The sequence below is a fragment of the Equus quagga genome, chromosome 16 (assembly GCF_021613505.1).
Source record: "Equus quagga isolate Etosha38 chromosome 16, UCLA_HA_Equagga_1.0, whole genome shotgun sequence".
Lineage (NCBI taxonomy): Eukaryota > Metazoa > Chordata > Mammalia > Perissodactyla > Equidae > Equus > Equus quagga.
This window is the reverse complement of record NC_060282.1, coordinates 20,554,112-20,574,531: the sequence shown is the minus strand read 5'-3', so window position 1 is coordinate 20,574,531 and position 20,420 is coordinate 20,554,112. Positions and strand designations below refer to the sequence as shown.

Here is a 20,420-nt window from a genome sequence, read left to right as displayed (position 1 = left end):
GCTTGCTGTGGGATAGGGCCCATCCCTAGGGTGGGCTGCCTGCCCCGGCTGAGCTGGATTAAATTGGCACTTTAGTGGGTGGGGCAGACCCTGGGCTAACAGGTCAGTGGAGGGATTCCAGTGGTGTCTGCCAGTGTCTATGTCAGCACACCTGTACTAGGTCACAATAATAACTACCTCCAATGTCTCAGTCCCTGGACAGGTCTCTCCTCTCACCAAGATGCACCCAGAGCCTCTCAGGTGAGTCTCTTTTCACCAAAGGACTGTGCACCTTTCTGTGACTTTAGGTTGCTTTCTGAAACAGGTGAATTTGTGTGTGAGCCCTTTAAGAGCTGGCTTTGTCTCCCTTATGTCTGATAGTTTCTCTGGGGGTATTCCCCATTGTTGTTAGTAGCCAGCAAAGCCAGATATTATGACACTTGTCTCAGTTGTGCTGAGTCCAAAAGATACTTATAGCAGTAACGCTCCCCTGCTCAGGTCTTCCACTCCTCCAGGGAAGGCTACGTACTTTTGGATTGTTCCCAGCTGGCCATAAACTACTGTGGCTTGTGAAGTGGCTTTTTTTCTTGCCAGAAAGGAATTTCTGCCTCTTCCACCTCAGTCAGGGCTGTCCTTTGTTGTGGGGATTCTTGTTATCCAGTTTTCAATTCAGTTCCAAGAGTGGTTGTAAATTCATTGTGTCCATGGGAGGAGGTGAGTTCAGAGTCCACCCACACTGCCATTGTAACACCATCCTCTGCCCACTTGTTTTAACATCATTGCTGATTCTTGCCTGAGTCAGTTACTACTATAATGTTTCTGACGTGGTAATTTTCCTAACTCTGTTATTCGTTCTACATTTGTTAGTTGGCATTCTACTATAAGGGAGATCTTTCCCTTCTCCCACATTTATTTGTCTATTTATATCAGTATAGACTCGTGGATTCTTGTTTTATATGATGGGTTGTAATCTATTACTATCATTATTTGTTTTGATGCTCAAATTGTTTTGATTTGCTCAGTGGGAGCTATTTCAAGTTGTCCCCTATGCCCTTTTAATATAGCCCCATCCTTCTTTAAGCTTTTCCTACTTTCTGGCACAAACCTTACATTCCAGGCTCTGGTACTTTTTCTGCCCTGTTCTAAAGTCAACCATTTCTTCAAGGAATCCTGGTTTCTTTTCATGGAGAATGGTATTTAGAAACCAAGATGTGGGTGCTAGATGTGCATATTGCTTCTGGGTTGTCATTGCTTCTAGGCACTCTTAGCTGAGAGTACACATGTACACACACACACACACAATTATCTATCTATCTATCTATCATCTATCTTATTGTAGCTTATATTTATATTATACCTTTAACACAGGGTTCATTCTAGCCCTGGTTTTTCCATATTTATAACTCCCTTTTCCAGAGAATTGGGAAAAATGGCTCCCAACATCTTAAATGTATCTCCTTATATGCTCAGTTATAAAAATAGTTTTAGCATTGGTAATCTATACACATGGCAAAAAAAAATCTATTGACTAGTGTTCAATATTTGCCTTTAGAGTGGGGTATATAATAAAATATACATGTTCAAATGTTGGTTAGTCCTTTTCTTCCTTACTCCCTGTGGTTTTATTATTCATTTGTAATACAGCTAGGTTAATTTGTGAGTACATAAAACATTAATGTGGTTTTGAAAGTAAAAAGCTGTACAAAAGGGTAATACTCAGAGGCTGGCCTGGTGACGTAGTGGTTAAGATCATGCTCTCTGCTTTGGTGGCCTGGGGTTCACTGGTTCAGATCCTGGGCATGGATCTAGCAATGTTTGTCAAGCCATGCTGAGGTGGTGTCCCACACAGAAGAACTAGAAGGACATACAACTAGGATATATAGCTGTGTACTGGGGCTTTGGGGACAAAAAAAAGCGGGGGAAGGTTGGCAATAGATCTTAGCTCAGGACCAATCTTCCTCACACACACACACAAAAAAGGCAATCCTAAAAGAAACATCACTTCCATTCAGCTTTACTCACTCCTTCTTCCTTTTTTTATTTTTTAAAGATTTAATTTTTTCCTTTTTCTCCCCAAAGCACCCCGGTGCATAGTTGTATATTCTTCATTGTGGGTCCTTCTAGTTGTGGCATGTGGGACGCTGCCTCAGCAGGGCTTGATGAGCAGAGCCATGTCCATGCCCAGGATTTGAACCAACGAAACACTGGGCCGCCTGCAGTGGAGCGTGCGAACTTAACCACTCGGCCACGGGGCCAGCCCCTTTACTTACCCCTTCTAAATAAGCAAAGTCAATAATTTCTGACTTAATCTTTTGAAAAAACAGATTTGTAAATATTTTTATGGAGGACTTTACATGTAAGTTCTCACCTGAGTCTTGGCTTAGCATTCTTTGCTTAAAGAATGGCATTGAAGGTGAACTCTATCTTCCATCCATGGACTAGAGTTGGTCCTAGAATTTAGCTACAGCTAGTTATTCCTGAAACGTCCTAAGTTCTCCATTCTTTTCCCTGATGCATCTTCCTCTTGCCCTTCTAAAGCTGAGGATTGAGTGAAGTGAGTTACAAACAGGAAGATGGACAGTGAAAAGGTGGGAGTAATAGGTTCTGATAAATGAACACCTGGAGAAGGACCAGTCCTTCGGCAGTTCATTGGCTTTACTCACTAAACACATGTTTATGGACGGCCCTTCCATGAGCCCATTGTTGGACAAGAGCTGTTTCAAGGTGTTTATTGGGGTGATCAGGATCTGGGCTGGGGCAAAAGTTTCAAGAGGTTTGTGGTAAAAAGGTGGCTTCTTCCTTTAGATGGAGGCTCCCGTGAGGTGTGCGCAGGGGCAGTGAGGATTCTGAGGGCGCTGGTTGTGTGGGAAAATTGTCTAAAGAAGTGAGTTGTAAACCGTGGAGACAATCCAGGCCAGAGTTAGGGTTCCCAGTAGGTTGAAGAGGGGCAGTAATGGGACCCAGTGGAGACAAACATGGCCTTCCCAGCCCAGGCCTCAATGCACCACTTGCCATGGCCTTTCTTCCAAGATATGGTGGTCCTGTGCTTCACACTGAACCATGCTGCTCTTTGTTTTCCTTACAATCTACAATTTTTCTTGTATAAGAGCCCACATTGATAGTGGTTCAGATGCAATCAGACATATTTTGCATATTTTAGAATTTGAGTTTAAAGGCAAAGAGCTAAGATCCTTAACAGAAGTTGCAGTGCAGTTGAATAATTACTTGTTTTCAATCTTCTGTACTTATTTCTTCAATAATCTAAAGCAAACTCCCAAACAAAAGCGGCATTTGCCTTTGAGCATGATATTGGCACATTTGCATCAATGGCTGTTTCTCCTTTGTTGTCCAAACAGCTTTCTCCATTTGTTTTTGGTGTTTTGTGCAAGAATGCAGAACCTGTTAGAAAGATTATGAGACAGATAGGAAAAGTAGCATAGGGTTGCTTTTTTTTTCTTTTAATTGTTTTTAAATTAAGATTTCTGACCTTCTTAGTTTTTTAAAAAATGTATATTTAGTTTTCTACTATATGGATAGTAGATATATATAATATATATATATATATTTAGTTATATATATATATTTAGTTTTCTGCAGATATGTATAATATATATAGATTTAGTTATATATATATGTATTTAGTTTTCTGCAATGAGAAGATAAGAAGAGGATCCCAATGCTCTCATTTTCTGGGAAAAAAATAAGATGAGCTTAAGTTATTCTTTGCAGGGGTTGGCCAACTATGGCCCACAGGCCAAGCCCAGTCCTCTGTTTCCTTAAATAAAGTTTTATTGGGCCTCACCTATACTTATTCCTTTGCATGTTGTCTAGAGCTGCTTTCCCACAACATCAGAGTTAAGAGAAGCAACAGATATCAGATGCCTGCAAGGACTAAAATATTTTCTCCTTTGCTGATCCTTTGCTTTTGAATGTGTTGGAACTGAATCGCTTGATGAACTGAGTAGTTCATTGCTTTTCTGAGGGCAGCTGGTCTATTTTGGTATTTCCAGTAAGAAGTGCTATAGGATGTACTCTCATATATAAACCTTCAAAGGATCCTAATTCTCAGACTCCCACGTTTGATTTCTTTTTATTTGAACCATAAGAACTCCCAAAAGTTAGTTGTGAAGATTAAAGGGGTTAATATGTGAAGTCCCTAGAACATAGAAAATGCTATTTAAGTATTTGCTATTAATATTACAATGTAGGGTTTACATTCATTAATTTAATCATAGACATATCTTTTGTGTTATTGATTTAAAAATAAATGCATAGAGGAGGTTTGGTGATTACCCGGTAGTGCTGAGCACTGAGTTAAGCACTGGGAATAAATTGGTGATCATTGTAGGCAGGATTCTACCCTCATGAAACTTACATAGTCTAGTGGGGCCTCAACACGTGTACCCAGTACCTTCTCTTGGAGAAGAATCAGTTCTGAATTATGTATAGTCATTATGGTTGAATGTAGCCAGGGCATATGATTATTCGCAAGGTGTATTTTCACTTACTGGGATTGCTTACTTCCTATTAGTGCTTTTATGGTTCTTGACTCACAGTTAAGAGATCAGTTTGAAATCTTACCCCCTTTTCCACCACTTATTCTTGGACTTAGATCTGCCAGACCCAGGACTTTGAGTTCAGTTCAATGAGAGTGGGACTGGTAGGAATTTTGATTTTGGTAAGGCAGGAGTCAGATGATCAGCTAAAGCCTAGGCGAATGGGTGGGTTTTGTAGGTTAGTGCTTGCTAGATTCTGACTTATAGGTGATAGGGAAGGGATTGGGTCCAGTCATAAACTGGACATTGGGATTAGTTTGTGGGCTGGAATTCATGCACTAAGGGGTTTAGAAGGATGCCTGGCCCATAAAATATGCTCTGGAAGTATTTCTCCTTGTCCTCTTCCTCTTTCTTCTTCATCTCTTTCTCCTTCTTTTACTTCTTTCTCCTCCTTATTCTCTTTATTGTTATAATTACTATTATCTAGACAGCTGATATGGTGTACCAGGGACAAGATTAGGTAGCCTAGGATATCTCTGCTCATAAGCCCAGGGAGAATTTGAGGACGCCCCTCTGTCTATGCCTGTGCCCCAAGTGGGGAAAGAGTCTCCTTGAGAATGCATAACCATGGGCCTGTACCACATTCAGATGAGGCATTCACATTTACACTCCTCAAATGCTCTGGGATCCTCCTATTCAAGAAATTAATACAAAAATTGTTCAGAGCTGGTAAAAGTAGAGTGCCTGGGAGAAAGGAATACAAAGTCACATTTGCGGCACATCTGCTCAGCTTACATTCTAAAGATTGCCACAGATAAAGCAGTGCCAAGGAAGAGTTCATAAGCCAAACCTTTGAAACACAGAAGAGAACCGTGTGCCATGATGAGAGTCAGAAGACACAAAAATGGTGGTGTCAGAATCCCATGAGTGTCAATCATGGAATGATTACATAAAACACTATAAAATAAACAATATTATTAAAGCCATAGAAATATTCAAAACATGAGAAGTAAAGAATGCGAGCCCCTGAAAAAGAGAATAGGTAGATTTGAAAAGGAATCAAGTAGAACATAAAGAGTTCTGAAGAGTCTAAATAAAAAGTTAGCCACACTCAGAATCATGCTGGTGAAACTGTAGAACGCCAGGGTCAAAGATAAGATTTTAGAAGACAAAAGGGGAAGGAGGAAGAAGAAAAGGACTTGCTCTGCCATTTCTAAATGATGGAGATCTAGCTGTGTGAAGTTGTCTGTTCTTCAATTCTTTGGCATATTAAATAAAACTACAGTTTTTGAAAAGTGATGTTAATTAATTTACCTTTTTTATTTATTTATTTGGTGAGGAAGACAGGCCCTGAGCTAACATCTGTTGCCAATCTTCCTCTTTTTGCCTGAGAAAGATTGTCCCTGAGCCAACGTCTGTGCCCATCTTCCTCTATTTTGTACGTGGGTCTCCACCCCAGCATGGCTTGATGAGTGGTGTGTAGGTCTGTGCCCGGGATCCGAACCCACCAACTCTGGGCCACTGAAGTGGAGCACACTAACTCGACCACTAAGCCGCTGGGCCAGCCCCTAATTTACCTTATTAATTTGTTAATTAAAAAAAAAGGTTGAGAACTTCAGCTTGCTCAATAAACTGGTAACGTGTTTGAGGAAGAAAAGATTATTAATTAAAAAAAGGTTGAGAAGCCCTGATCTAACACAAATGTGTAAGAGAAAAGCTGTGATATATAATTCTGGCCCTGTTCCTCCTCACTGCCCTCTGAGCACTCTGTAATATTTCATAGAAACACAGAGCAACTGCAGAGGTAGTCTGCCGAGCAGAAGGCATCAGACACATCGTAGTCAGTAAGTCCAAGTAACCGTGCTCAGAGGAGAAATCAGAAGATGATGTGAGTTGCTTTCCAGCCCGAGGGTTAAGAGGATAAACAATAACGTTTTCATCAGGATATTTTTTTCTTCTCATATTGAACTTCCCCTTTTTTTTTCTTATTTTCCTTATTACTTATTGAGATCAGTATGAACTTAGGATAGCACATAAGTTTTGTGGTCACACGTCTCTTGGAATAAAATCTTCCTTTGCTTTGTACCTAGCTGTGCAACCTTAGGCATATTAACCTTTCTAAGCCCTAGTTTCCTCATTGGCAAAATGAGCATAATAGTCATAAGGAGCATGCAGGCTTGTGAGGATTAAATGCTATCTTATATACGACACACCTGGGACATAGCAGGCACTTAGGGAATGTCAGTTTCCACCTCCTTTTCCATTTCTTTTTTTTTTTAACGTCTTCTTTTCAAGGAGAAAATGTTAGCATACAGAATGCAGTAGAGTGTCTTACATTATCAATAACTATTTGTCAAATATTTGGATTTGGCTTATTTTAGACTCAAAGAGAGAGGTTCACAATCCCTTGGAGAAATTAAGAAAGATTTTTTATGAAAATAATGTTTTTATCATAAAAAAACAGAAGGTAGGGCCAGCCCTAGTGGCCTAGTTGTTAAGTTCAGTGCTCTCTGCTTCAGCAGGCCAGGTTCGGTTCCAGGGTGTGGACCTACACCATTTGTCTCTTATTGGCCCTGCTGTGGTGGTGGCTCACATACCAAAAAGAAAAAAGAAAAAAGGGAACATTGATGGCAGATGTTAGGTCAGGGTCAATCTTCCTCAGCAAAAAAAAAAAAAGAAAGAAAGAAAGAAAAGAAAAAAACACAGAAAGTAGATTTCTGTTTTTTCCTTGATGTGAAGCATTATAATTCGTGTTTTCAAGAATTCAGAAGAACACGAGATAGAATCAGTCATTCAGAAAATAATCACTGAACACCTGCACAGTATATCATACCTGTGCATAAAATTGTAAGAGTTCCCCAAGGGCAAGGGTATGGAATTCTTCTAGCAAACGCCCCTCCAATTTTCTCCTAGTTCCCTCGTCACTCTTGATGAGGCATTTTTAAAGGATTTTTGACACCTTTTCTGTTGGCCTCCAGCAAATCCTATCATTCTTAACCTGTGAATTCTTCAGTGGAACAAAATCATAGCTCTGCCTTAAATAAGTTTTCAAAAGTCCTAATTTTGAAAAGAACTTGTAACATATCCTTTTTTAAAATCAGATACTTTACAACTGTGAGCATTGCTATAGATTTTGGCAGAGTCTGTTCCCCATAGGAAAGCTTGGACTTGTCTGATTGATACCTTCCTTCTTGTCTGAGAATTTTCTGTTAAACATCTTGTTTCCATACCTGCAGGGTTGACGTTTGGTGTCAAATTGAGCAGGCATTTCAGCCTGAGAAATTGCAAAATGTCAGGATCTGTTTGTTATTGATGAATTGGAATAACAGAGGTGATTAAGTTGTGGCATTTTTTGGAAAGTGACCTTGAACAGCCAAAGTAAGCATCTAGCCAAATCACATGGTACTATATACAGAGCTGAAAATAAATGTGAATGTAATACACTGGCTCCTGCAGTTGAGCACGTTTTATTTGTAAATAGAGGTGGTCAGGCAAAATAGCCTCTCTTGGGTCAGTATTAACTTATGAACATCAGGAAATAACCAGGTAATTGTATAAATAAAATTTTTGAGCAAACTTTATATAAAAGTATTTGAAAAGGACCATATATTTTCAAAGAATTAAAACTTGTTTTAGGTTTCTTGCGTTGTGGTAGGTAGAGTTTGGAGAGGATAGACAAGAAGAGATGATGGGGGGAAAAAAATTGAGTCCAAAGTCTCAGAGATGAGAATGTTGTTGGGGGAAAGAAGAGTAATTGTATTGGGATGAAGTGAGAAATAAATACGGACAGGTCAAGTGGAGTTGAATTAGGGAGAGCTTCGAAGAACACAATGAACAGTTTAGGCTTAATTTGGTAGGTAGGGGAGGGAAGAAATAACCTTAAAATTTAGCTGTGGAAGGAACTTTGAGAGCCATGTTGTTCAATCAGTTAGGAGGATGGTTGAGGCTCTTCAGGCAGGCCATCGAAAGTTGACTAGCGTTTGCTTTCATTGATAGAGATCTCACTATTCCCAAGGCAGCTGTCTATGGAAATCTTGACTGTTAGAAAGTTCTTTCTTGAACTGAGTTGAAATCTGTCTCCTGGTGGGCACACAGAACACTCCCAATCCCCTTCCTGTATGACAGCCCTTTAAATATTTGAAGACGGCTCTCACGTCTGCTCCTGGTCCTTTATGGTTTATGAGCAGAGGAGAAATGTGATGAATGTGATGTTTAGAGGATTGTCAGTTACTGTTAAGATGCAGGGTTCTGAGTGACGGCTGAAGTGTTCTTTTGGCTGTGGTTCAGGGGTTGGGCTTCACATGCCTTCCAGTTGTCAGGTGTTATTCATCCCAGGTTGGCTATAGGACAAGTGACTCTCATTTCATGCTATCTTTTTGGTTTAAAGATTGGCACCTGAGCTAGCAACTGTTGCCAATCTTCTTCCTTTTTTTTTTCTTTCTGCTTTTTCTCCCCAAATCTCCCCAGTATATAGTTGTATATTTTAGTTATGGGTCCTTCTGGTTGTAGTACGTGGGACGCTGCCTCAACGTGGCCTGATGAGCGGTGCCATGTCCACGCCCAGGATCCGAACCAGCGAAACCCCGGGCCGCCTCAGCGGAGTGCAGGAACTTAACCACTCGGCCATGGGGCCGGCCCCTCATTTCACGCTATCTTTAATGGCGAGGCTTGGCAATCATCCCTCCCTCCCTCCCTTCTTTCCTTCCTTCCCTACCTCCCTGTCTCTCCCTCTCACCCCATCCCTCCCTCCCTTTCTTTTTCACTTCCTTCTTTTCAAGTTCTTTTCTTCTCTTTTGTGATAGGAGTTGAATAGCACAATAGTAAGAGGTTCAGACTTTGGAGTCAGTCCTGGATTTGAATTCCAGTTTTTCCATCTGCTCAGTGTGTGATGATGGGCAAGTTAGTTAACCTTTCTAGTTATTTAGCCTCTCTTTTTCAATGGAGTGAGAAGAACCTACCTTATAGGATTAATATCAGCTTCAACACAAAAGACATGCAAAGCATCTGATGAAAGCAGTCACTAAATGGTAGGTCTTTTTATTATTGTAAAAAAGGGAAGCAATGAAAAGTGTCTGCCACAGTCAATAGATAAATAACTGTATGTATTAATCAAGGTTCTTCAGAGAAACACAACCAATTGGATGTGTATATATAGAGAGAGAGATTTATTATAAGGAATTGGCTCACATGATTTTGGAGGCTAAGAAGTCGCAAGGTCTGCACTTGGCAAACTGGGACCCAGGAGAGCCGATGGTGTAAGTTCCAGTCTGAAAACTGACCAGCTTAAGACCCAAGAAGAGGTAATGTTTCAATTTGAGTCTAATGTTCCAACTCAAGGCAGTCAGGCAGGAGCACTTCCCTCTTCCTCAGTCTTTTTATTCTATTCAGGTTTTCAGTCAATTGCATGAGGGCCACCTCCATTGAGGAGGGCAGTCTGCTTTACTTAATCTGCAGATTCAAATGTTAATCTCATCTAGAAACGCCCTCATGGACGCACCCAGAATAATGTTTCACTAAATATCTGGGCACCCCGTGGACCAGTTAAGTTGACACGTAAAATTAACCATCACACTATATAGTATATTTCTAGGACGTAAGAGGTTCTATGAAGAAAAATAAAACAGAATAAGGGAAGAGAGTGATGGGGAGTGCTCTTTTAGATGGGGCAATCATCTGTCAGGGATTCTTCGAAAGATGAGGCTCCACCAAGCCTAGAGTGACTGAGTGTGCGCACTCTGATTTATGTGAACTCCCAACTCAACTGAAACGAGCCCCCTGCTCCACATCTGCTCGATGGATCACTTGTAACATTTATACAACAGATAACGAGTGAGCATCCATTGCATTAGATGAGGACATCTTCTGTAGTAGTGAGCATGGTACGTTGGAAAAGGCATATTGGCCCAAACACTTAGAAGACCTGAAATCCAGTCCTGGCTCATCCAGTAACCACAGATCCATTCACTTGTCTCACTGAATCTCAATTTCATTTTCTGAAAAATGAGAACAATAATGGCTCCTCACGGGAATGTTGTGAGAGTCAGAATGTGTCGATGCATTGAAAAAGCCTTTTAGAACCACTGAGCTCTTCACTGATGTAAAATGATGCTAACTATTTTTGAAAAAAAAGTATCGTGAGTGATGTGGCTGAGGCCAAACTTGGAAGTGAGCTTCCAAGAGTTGTATTGCACCAATGTTTCAGGGATTTTCTTTTGCTCTTGGTTTGGAATCTCGAACTTAACCTCACCGGAGAATTAAGTGAAAAATTGTTCTGTGACCACAGTTTTCCTTCAGCTGTCTTGGTTAATGAATAGCCTAGCTAGGTATTTTGCTAGTGGCATCGAGAAAAATAATTCAAAGCCGCTAAATGAATCGTAGACCAGTTGTGGTGAAAATGATTGTGAGGTCTCCTGACTGCGTATTAAGATAAAGCGAGTGAAAATACTATGTGCTCCCCTTTCATCCGGGTTAGCCTCCAGCATTGGGAAAATCTCAAGGAAGACAGGCCAACTCGATACAGTCTTCCTGATCCCTAAATTACTGTAATCCACTTTCAAAGTGTGGTGTGGCAGGGCAGGAAGAGAGGCCAAATTCAATGGAGCCCTCATGGTTCATTTTTCTCATGCCCTGCTGGAGGTATGAATTATGTGAAAAGAGAAATTCTTTTTGAACAACACAATTCAATGTAGTTCACATTCGTTGATGTACTATGTGCTAAGAGCTGAGCCAGACAAAGGGGATAAAAAGATAAGACAGAAAGCCCTCATCCCTCGAGGAGTTCAGTCTAGTCAGGGAGCTGGAAATAGAAACAAATCATAATAGTCCAGTGTTATGAGTACAAGAAATCATGTACAAATGCAGAGGCAGTAAAGAGAGGCAGATAATGAATCCCATCTGAGGACTGTTGGAAAGGGTTCATGAGTTGGTGAAGTGTAACTTGGGTCTTGAAGGATGAATAGGAGTTCACCTGACAGAAGAAGGCTTCTGTCAATTCTCCCTTTTCTATTTGCATTAACTATGTTGGTGAATACTTTTATCCATAAATATATTGTAAATATTTCCTAATAAACCAAAATTAGGTCTTTAATTTGAATGTCATTAGAACAAAAGGAATAATATGGTTTAAAAGTAAGACATAATTTGGAGCCGGCCCTGTGGTGTAGTGGTTAAGATCGTGTGTTCCGCTTTCGGCAGCCCAGGGTTTGCAGGTTCAGATCCTGGGTGCGGACCTATGCAGCACTCATCAAGCCACAGTGAGACGGCAGCCCACGTACAAAATAGAGGAAGATTGGCAACAGATGTTAGCTCAGGGCCAATCTTCCTCACCAAAAAGAAAAGACATAATTTGGTAATTTTCGTACTATTCTAGCTACAGTAGAGCTCCCTTCCCCCATACACACAGCTACTCTTTATAACATTCTGTTTATTTTTATAAAGCACTTTTAGGGGCCCGCCCAGTGGCACAGCGCTTAAGTGTGCATGTTCCACTTCTCGGCAGTCCAGTGTTGGCTTGTTCGGATTCCGGGTGGGGACATGGCACCACATGGCAAAAGCCAAGCTGTGACAGGCGTCCCATGTATAAAGTAGAGGAAGATGGACACGGATGTTAGCTCAGGGCCAGTCTTCCTCAGCAAAAAAAGGAGGATTGGCAGTAGTTAGCTCAGAGCTAATCTTCCTTAAAAAAAAAAAAAGCTCTTTTAAAAATCTGAACTTACATTGTTTTGTTAGAGTCTTTTTCCTCTCATCGAGGAAATTTAATTTGCTGCCCAAGGGGGGAACTTGGTTGTGTTCCTGGTTGCCCAAAACAGTGCTTGGTATACAGTAAGCATTAAATAAATACATTTTAAATAAATAAATAAATTTCCTCCAGGAAATTAGTTCCATAATATCAAATTAATAAACATAGGTTTAGAGTAGAGCGATTGATATCAATCCACCTGCTTGAATTAACTTGTAGTTTCACCACAGAATTTTTTCCTGTCAGTAACATGGTAAAATTGGTATAAAGTTATTGTTAAAGGGATGCTTATCAGATGAGCTGCTGAAATACTAAGTGCCTACGTTTTGGAGGGAAAAAAGTTCTAGACAAATAATTGGAGATGCTTGCAAATAGCCCATACTAGCTGTGGACACAACAGGGGCAAGCCCTGTGGGGTGCTGCTTCCTATCAGAGACTTCATTTCCCTCTGCTTTCTAAACTTGTATAGTGTAGAGTGCCTTATGAAGGCTGCACAGCCCTGTGGTGAAGAGTATGGATCATGAGGACCTATCACGTGGGTGGGTTCAAGTCCCAGCCTTGCCTCTGCTTATTTGTGGGACACCCTCCTTAACCTCACAGGAGACTTAAGTGAAAAATTGTTCTGTGACTGCAGTTTTCCTTCAGATGTCTTGCTTCATGAATAGCCTAGCTAGATATTTTGTTAGTGGCATCGAGAAAAATAATTCAAAGCCGCTAAATGAATCATAGACCAGTTGTGGTGAAAATCACGCAGTCCGTGTATGTAATACTTTTGGGCTGCAAATGGACTGTTAATGATAGTACCTGTCTCATAGAGCTGTAGTGAGGGTCGAATCAAGAGAGAAGTGTAGAGGGCTTACTGGTTAATAAATATAATAATGACATACACAGCTTTCAGATATGGAATGTTAGGGATCGTTGGTTTTTCCTCGGCCTCCTCATCATGCACCTCCACAGGGTGTAGGACATAATAGGAATTGTTTCTTCTGATTCTGCCTGTGACATCAGAGTGTTATTATCTTTGTGATCTAGCCTATATATTGAGTGATTTCTTCGATTGTGTTCAGCTGCTTAGCTTTTTAAATTTTTATACCACCTGTATTTTCAGAATTGCATTTTAGAGAAAGCCCATGTTAAGCCAAGAGCTGAATTAAAATACAGTTCGAGATTTTATGGTATTCTTTAAAAATTAGTTATGGAATATTGTTTTAACAATAAAAGCATATGTACTTCTCCATTTAAAAGGCCGTGTTAAATTACATTTGGCTGCAGGGTTTCATACGATTCACGCTGACTCCCAGGTGTGTCTGGTTTTCCACCACTTGATTCCATAACATATTTTAAGGTGCTTAATGCTTTCTTTCTCATTGGTCCCTCTCCAATTAAGAATGCTGGAATGGGTAGCATATTTGCCAGTGGAAAGGAATGTTATTTGTCATCAGTGCTGAATCTGGACTCTTATTTTTAGTAAGATTTGAATATACTCCAAATTTAATAAATTCAAATTTTGGTAAAATTTGAATATATTTTTTAAACGATTCCCTATAACAGCTGGAGTTACGTTTGAGATGTGTGGTTATTGAACTTAATATGGAAGCTTTAAAACTACCTCTTGCCCCAAGTATTTGACCCATTTTTTGCCTCTGGCACAGATAAACCTGTCGTTGGGGCAGACACGTCACGTGTTCGAGAGAGTTCTGCGTACACTAAATCTTACTGGAGGTGGACACACTGCGTCTGTGCCTGCGACAGTGGGAAACAGCCCTGAGGGTCATTGTGTTTGGATGTGTCTTAGAGCTAATGACCAGGGTTTAGGGCATTTGAAAAAGAAATATGTTTTTCACAGTTCCCAAGTCAATGTGCACTAATCTTGAGGAAAAATCATACTTTGGAATGCAAAACCAATTATAGATTTTGCCTTCTGAAACCCTTGAAAACAGCATCTTTCTGCTGATGTAACAGATACTAGTCATTAAATTAGAAAACAGGGCATAGGTCTTAATTTCAAATGAAGCATGCAGAATTGTGGCTTGTGTTTAAGATTTGATTCTTCAACTGTGCAATAAAACACTAAAATCATTTTTCTAGTTAATACTTTCTCCATGCTAGATAGGATTACTTTCCTCTTTTTAAAATTAGTTACTTAACTAGTTATTTTTAATGGCATAATAAGCACCCAAACCCCTTCTACTCCCAAAAGCTAAGACCTTGGTCACAAGCCACATATAACCATATGGTACTGCTGCCATCCCACCTCTTTCCTTCCCCTCACCCAAGGCAATGACAATCTTGGATCCTGTCTTCATCATCATCATCATGATTTTCTTTTTAAATAGGTCTACAGCATCTATATATGTATTTCTAAGAAGATTTTACATATATATATATATTTTTTTTTTTTTTTTTTTGCTGAGGAAGATTAGCCCTGAGCTAACATCTGTGCCAATCTTCCTCCACTTTATATGTGGGTTGCCACCACAGAATGGCTGACGAGTGGTGTAGGGCCACGCCCAGGACCAAACCCACGAACCTGGGCTGCTGAAGTGGAGTGCGCCAAACTTAACCACTATGCCATGGGGCCAGCCCCAAAAGATTATATTTTGTATCAGTTGTTTTTATTGTTATAAAAAGATATCATGCTAAACGTGATCTTTGGGGGCTTATTTTCCCTCCACAAAATATTGTTACCCACAAAATAGCAATATGTTGCTAAGATTCATCCAGATTGTTGCATTTCAATATAGCCCATTTGTTTTTGTGCATATATAATATTCCATTGTATGCCACAGGTACTGATCCACTCTCCTATTGATGGATATTGGAATTGTTTCCAGCTTTTAACTATTGTAAACAGTGCTGTTATCAGACTTCTTCGACTTGCTTCCTATTGTCCATGTGCAAGAATTTCCCTTGGGTGTAGACTTAAGAGTGGAATTGCTGGGGGCAAGATAGGTGAATTTCCAGCTTGAGAAGGAAATGCCAAAAATATGTTCTAAAGAATTTGCAACAATTTACGTTACTACCAGCAATGTGCAAGAGATCCTGAGGGTCCACATATTTTCTTACATTGGTTTCATTAGACATTATTTTTTTATTATTTATGCTGTTTAAATGGATTTTTATTGAGGTAATTGTAGATTCACAAGAAGCTATAAGGAATGGTAAAGATCTGTGTACCCTGTACCCAGTTTCCCTTGGTAGTAACATTTTGCAAAATTGTAGTACAATATCACAACCAGTGTATTTACATTGATGCAATACATCCACTTGTTCAGATCTCCCCAATTTTACTTGTATCATTTTTGTGTGTGTTTATGTAGTCCTATACAATTTTATCACATTGCATGTTTGTGTATCCTTAAGTACGCTCAAGATGCTGGACAGTTCCATCACCATAAAAATCCCTGTGTTGCCCTCTCATAAGCACATCTCCCTCCTTCCTATTCCCCATCTTTAACTCCTGACAACCACGAATCGGTCCTCAGTTTTTACATTTTTTTCATTTCAAAAATTTTACATAGGTGTCAGGGCCAGCCTGGTGGCACAGCGATTAAGTTCGCACATTCTGCTTCAGTGACCTGAGGTTCACTGGTTTGGATCCCGGGTGCGGACATATGCACCACTTGTCAAGCCAAAGCTGTGGTGGCATCCCACATATAAAGTAGAGGAAGATGGGCACAGATGTTAGCTAAGGGCCAGTCTTCCTCAGCAAAAAGAGGAGGGGTTGGTGGTAGATGTTAGCTCAGGACTAATCTTCCTAAAAGAAAAAAAATTTTTTACATAGGTGTAATCATGAAGTGGGTAACTTTTTGGGACTGGCTTTTTTTCCCTCCTGATACTTCCTTGAGGATTCATTCAAGTCATTGTGTGTATCAATAGTTCTTTCCTTTTTATTGCTGAGTGATATTACAGGGTATGGATGGACCAATTTGCTTATCCATTAACTTCTTGAAAGACATCTGAACTAATTTCAGGTTTTTACTATTATGACTAAAACTGATATAAACATTTTTGTATGGTTTTTTTGTGTGCAAATGTAAGTTTTCATTTCTCTGGGATAAATGTCCAACAATGCAATTGCTGGATCACATGATAAATTCATGTACACTTTTTAAAGAAACTGCCAAACTGCTTTCAGAGTGGTTGTACCATTTTATATTCCCATGCACAATGTGTGAGAGATCCAGTTTCCACACATCCTTGCCAGCATTTCTTGTTATCCTTATGTTTTATTTTAGCCATTTTGATAGATGTACACAGTGAAATAACATTGTGGTTTTAATTTGCATTTCCCTGATGGCTAGTGAAGTTGAACATCTTTTTACGTGCTTAGTTTGCATCTGTGTGTCCTCTTTGGTGAATGTCTGCTTATGTCTTTTGCTCATTTTCTAACTGAATTTTTTTTGGTTTTGTTCTTTGTGTTTAGTTTTTAACTGTTGAGCTTAGAGAGTTATTTCTTTATATTCTAGATTCTAAGCCATTTATTGATATGTGGTTGGCTAATATTTTCTCCAAATCGCTAGCTTATCTTTCCATCCTTGTATTTATTTATTTTTATTGTGGTAACCTTGGTTCATAACATTATATAAATTTCAGGTGTATGTCATAATATATTTCGAATTCTGTGTTATATCGTGTTCACCACCCACAGACTAATTACAGTGCATCACCACACATGCGCCTAGTCACCCCTTTCACCCTCGTACCTCCCCCCTTCCCCTCGGTAACCACCAGTCCAATCTCTGTTGCTATGTGTTTATTTGTTGTTGTTTTTATCTTCTACTTATGAGTGAGATCATACCATATTTGACTTTCTCCCTCTGACTTATTTCACTTAGCATAATACCCGCAAGGTCCATCCGTGTTGTCAGAAATGGCCAGATTTCATCATTTCTCATGGCTGAGTAGTATTCCATTGTGTATATATACCACATCTTCTTTATCCATTCGCCCCTTGGTGGGCACCTAGGTTGCTTCCAAGTCTTCACTATTGTGAATAATGCTGCGATGAACATAGCAGTGCATGTATCTTTGTGCATTTGTGTTTTCAAGTTCTTTGGATAAATGCCCAGCAGTGGGATAACTGGATCATATGGTAGATCTATTCTTAATTTTCTGAGGATACTCCATACTGCTTTCCCTAGTAGCTACACCAGTTTACACTCCCACCAGCAGTGTACGAGAGTTCCCTTCTCTCCACATCCTCTCCAACACTTCTTGTTTCCTGTCTTGTTACAGCCATGCTGATGGGAGTGAGGTGATATCTCATCGTAGTTTTGATTTGCATTTCCCTGATAGTTAACAATGTTGAACATCTATTCATGTGCCTGTCGGCCATCTGTATATCTTCTTTGGAGGAATCTCTGTTCAGATCTTTTGCCCATTTTTTAATTGAGTTGTTGGTTTTTTTGTTGTGGAGGTGTATGTGTTCTTTATATATTTTGGATATTAACCCCTTATCTGATGTATGGTTTGCAAATATCTTCTGCCAATTGTTAGGTTGTCTTCTTGTTTTGTTGATGGTTTCCTTTGCTGTGCAGAAACTTTTTAGTTTAATGTAGTCCCATTTGTTTATTTTTTTCTGTTGTTTCCCTTGCCTGGTCAGACACGGTATTTGAAAAAATGCTGCTAAGATCGATGTCTAAGAATGTACTGACTGTGTTTTCTTCTAGAAGTTTAATGGTTTCAGATCTTACATTCAAGTCTTTAATCTATTTTGAGTTGATTTTTGTGCATTGTGTAAGATAATGGACTGCTTTCATTCTTTTGCATGTGGCTTTCCAGTTTTCCCAACACCCTTTATTGAAGAGACTTTCCTTTCTCCATTGTATGTTCTTGGCTCCTTTGTCGAAAATTAGTTGTCCATATATATGTGGATTTATTTCTGGCCTCTCAGTTCTGTTCTATTGAACAGTGTGTCTATTTTTTATGCCAGCACCATGCTGTTTTGGTTACTATAGCTTTGTAGCATATTTTGAAATCAAGGAGTGTTTCCATCTTTTTAAAAGGTCTTCTGTAGAGCCAAGAGTTTTAATTTTAATGAGGTCCAATCTATCAATTTTTTTATTTTATGGCTAGTGCTTTTGGTGTCGAGTCTAAGAACCCTTTGCCTGGCCTTCGAACCTGAAGATTTTCACCTTTCAATTTTTTTCTAAAAGTTTTCTGTTTTACATTTAAGTATGAGTTAACTTTTGTTAAAGATTTGAAGTACAGTTCAAGGTTCACATTTTGTCTATTGATGTACAATTATTCCAGCACTGCTTTTGGAAAAAGCTCTATTTCTGCCATTGAATTGCTCTGCAAGTTTGTCAGATATCAGTTGGGTGAATTTGTGAGGGTTTGTATCTGGGTTCTCTAATCTGTTTCATTGGGTCCGTGTGTCTAAATCTCTCCCAATATCAAACAGTTTTGATTTATTCTGTCTATAGAGTGAGTCTTGAGATTGGGTAGACTGAATTCTCCCACTTCATTCTTCTTTTTCAAAATTATTTTTGCTCTTCTTCTTCCTTTACCCTTTCATATAAATATTAGAATAATCTTTATTCTACAAAAAATATACGGTTGGAATTTTGATAGGAATTGCATTGAATCAGTTCTCAATTATGAAATATCAGTTTGGGCAGAAGTGACATCTTTTCTATGTTGATTCTTCCAATCCATGAACCCAGTAAACCTCTCTTTTTTTTAGGTCTTCTTATACAGGAATTAACCTTATATCTTACTTTGGAACTATATAGAATTTAGATCACCAAGTCAAAATGACTTGGATGAACTAAGTCAACAAAATATTTTTGTTGGAAACAATTTTGAAATGGAAAATATCAGTTTCCATAGTCCTCTTCTAAATAAGCAGACAGAAATTGTTCCCTTTCTAAGATCTTATTTATAATGTATCCAAATAATTAGTTAAAAAGTGAAATAATATCCCTAATAATTTTGAAAGAAAAAGAAAACTACTTTCCATTTGAGTTAAGTTTCCTCATAAAAACTGAGAGTATTGGGTTTGTGGAACTTCATAAGACTTCAGTTTTCCCTGATTATTTCCCAAAACCAAATTAATTTCTATCCCGTGACTTGCGGTGTTCTGTTTTAGAATATTTCAGTGTGGTATAGTAGGGCTGCCTCCCAAGTTGGAGGTGGCTTTGTGTTTGGTTATTAAAGAAGGGATGTTTGGTGCCCAAAAGTGTAGTATATAAACCTTGGATCAAGCTGTACAGTTTAGCTTCCTTACTCAGATGTGTATCTGAGGATTTCATTGGCAAATAGATTATTTTCCCATCTGGTAAAAGGATCTAGGTATTCCATGCATATTTACGTCTGGGGAAAATACCAAGAATCTCTTAGCAAAATGTGGCCTGGTAGATGCAGAGACTTATATTAAACCGCCTGCCCCAGCCATAGCAGTTCAACTATTTTTTCCTCCAGGAAAAAAATATATTCAATTTATTTATGGGCACTTCTGTATTTTGCTTTTCATTACCTAAATTGTATTTCAAATATTGTTTTATTGTCACTGTAATGTCAGAAAACAAACTAAATAGGGATTTGCTGCCAATTTTAATAAGTTGACATGGACGCAAAGAAACACGCACAATATTCATGATCTCTAGTCCTACTATGAAAATTCAGTAAAGTTAAGCAGTCCTTTGCACAAACTACAGTATGAAGCGATGCTTCTAAAGGAACTCCCAGTACCATGAAAGTTTTAAGAGTTCTTGAACACATTAAGAATATTTTAATGTCTTGGCTCTGAGTGAATGCAAGTGGCGGTTTTCACCCAGTCAAGCGCAGACCTACCCTACGTCAGAGGGCCTCCTCCTTTGTTGTGAAGACCCCTGTTTGCCCTCTGCGTCTTGCCCACACTGTGGGCTGGGGCTTTCCCAGAGGATAAAGCTCAGGGTAGTGCCACCCCAGCCACTGGGCATCCTTTTCTAAATCCTTATTCTGAAGCCTAATTGAACCACTTAAAAAATCAATTACTTAAATGATTTTTTGGGACAAAATGTTATTGTCACATAGACACAATAGGCTAAAGAATTTGAATTGGGGGAAACTCTTGGGCCCTTTTGCAATTTTCTTCTTCCACAAACCCATCTTACTTTAGCAAAGGTCTGGGTACATTTCTTAGATTAAATGCATGGCCCTGACTTTTCCTTGAATTCAGGAAGCCCATATTCCTCTTCTCCTACCACTTCCTCGACATAGAC

General features: G+C 39.3%; 1 protein-coding gene across 2 annotated transcripts in view; it reads left to right on the top strand.

The window, feature by feature from the left end:
* The window catches only part of COL14A1 (collagen type XIV alpha 1 chain), a 218,234-nt gene that overhangs the window by 44,023 nt on the left and 153,791 nt on the right, over nt 1-20,420 (top strand). The gene's annotated exons all lie outside the window — the stretch shown is intronic.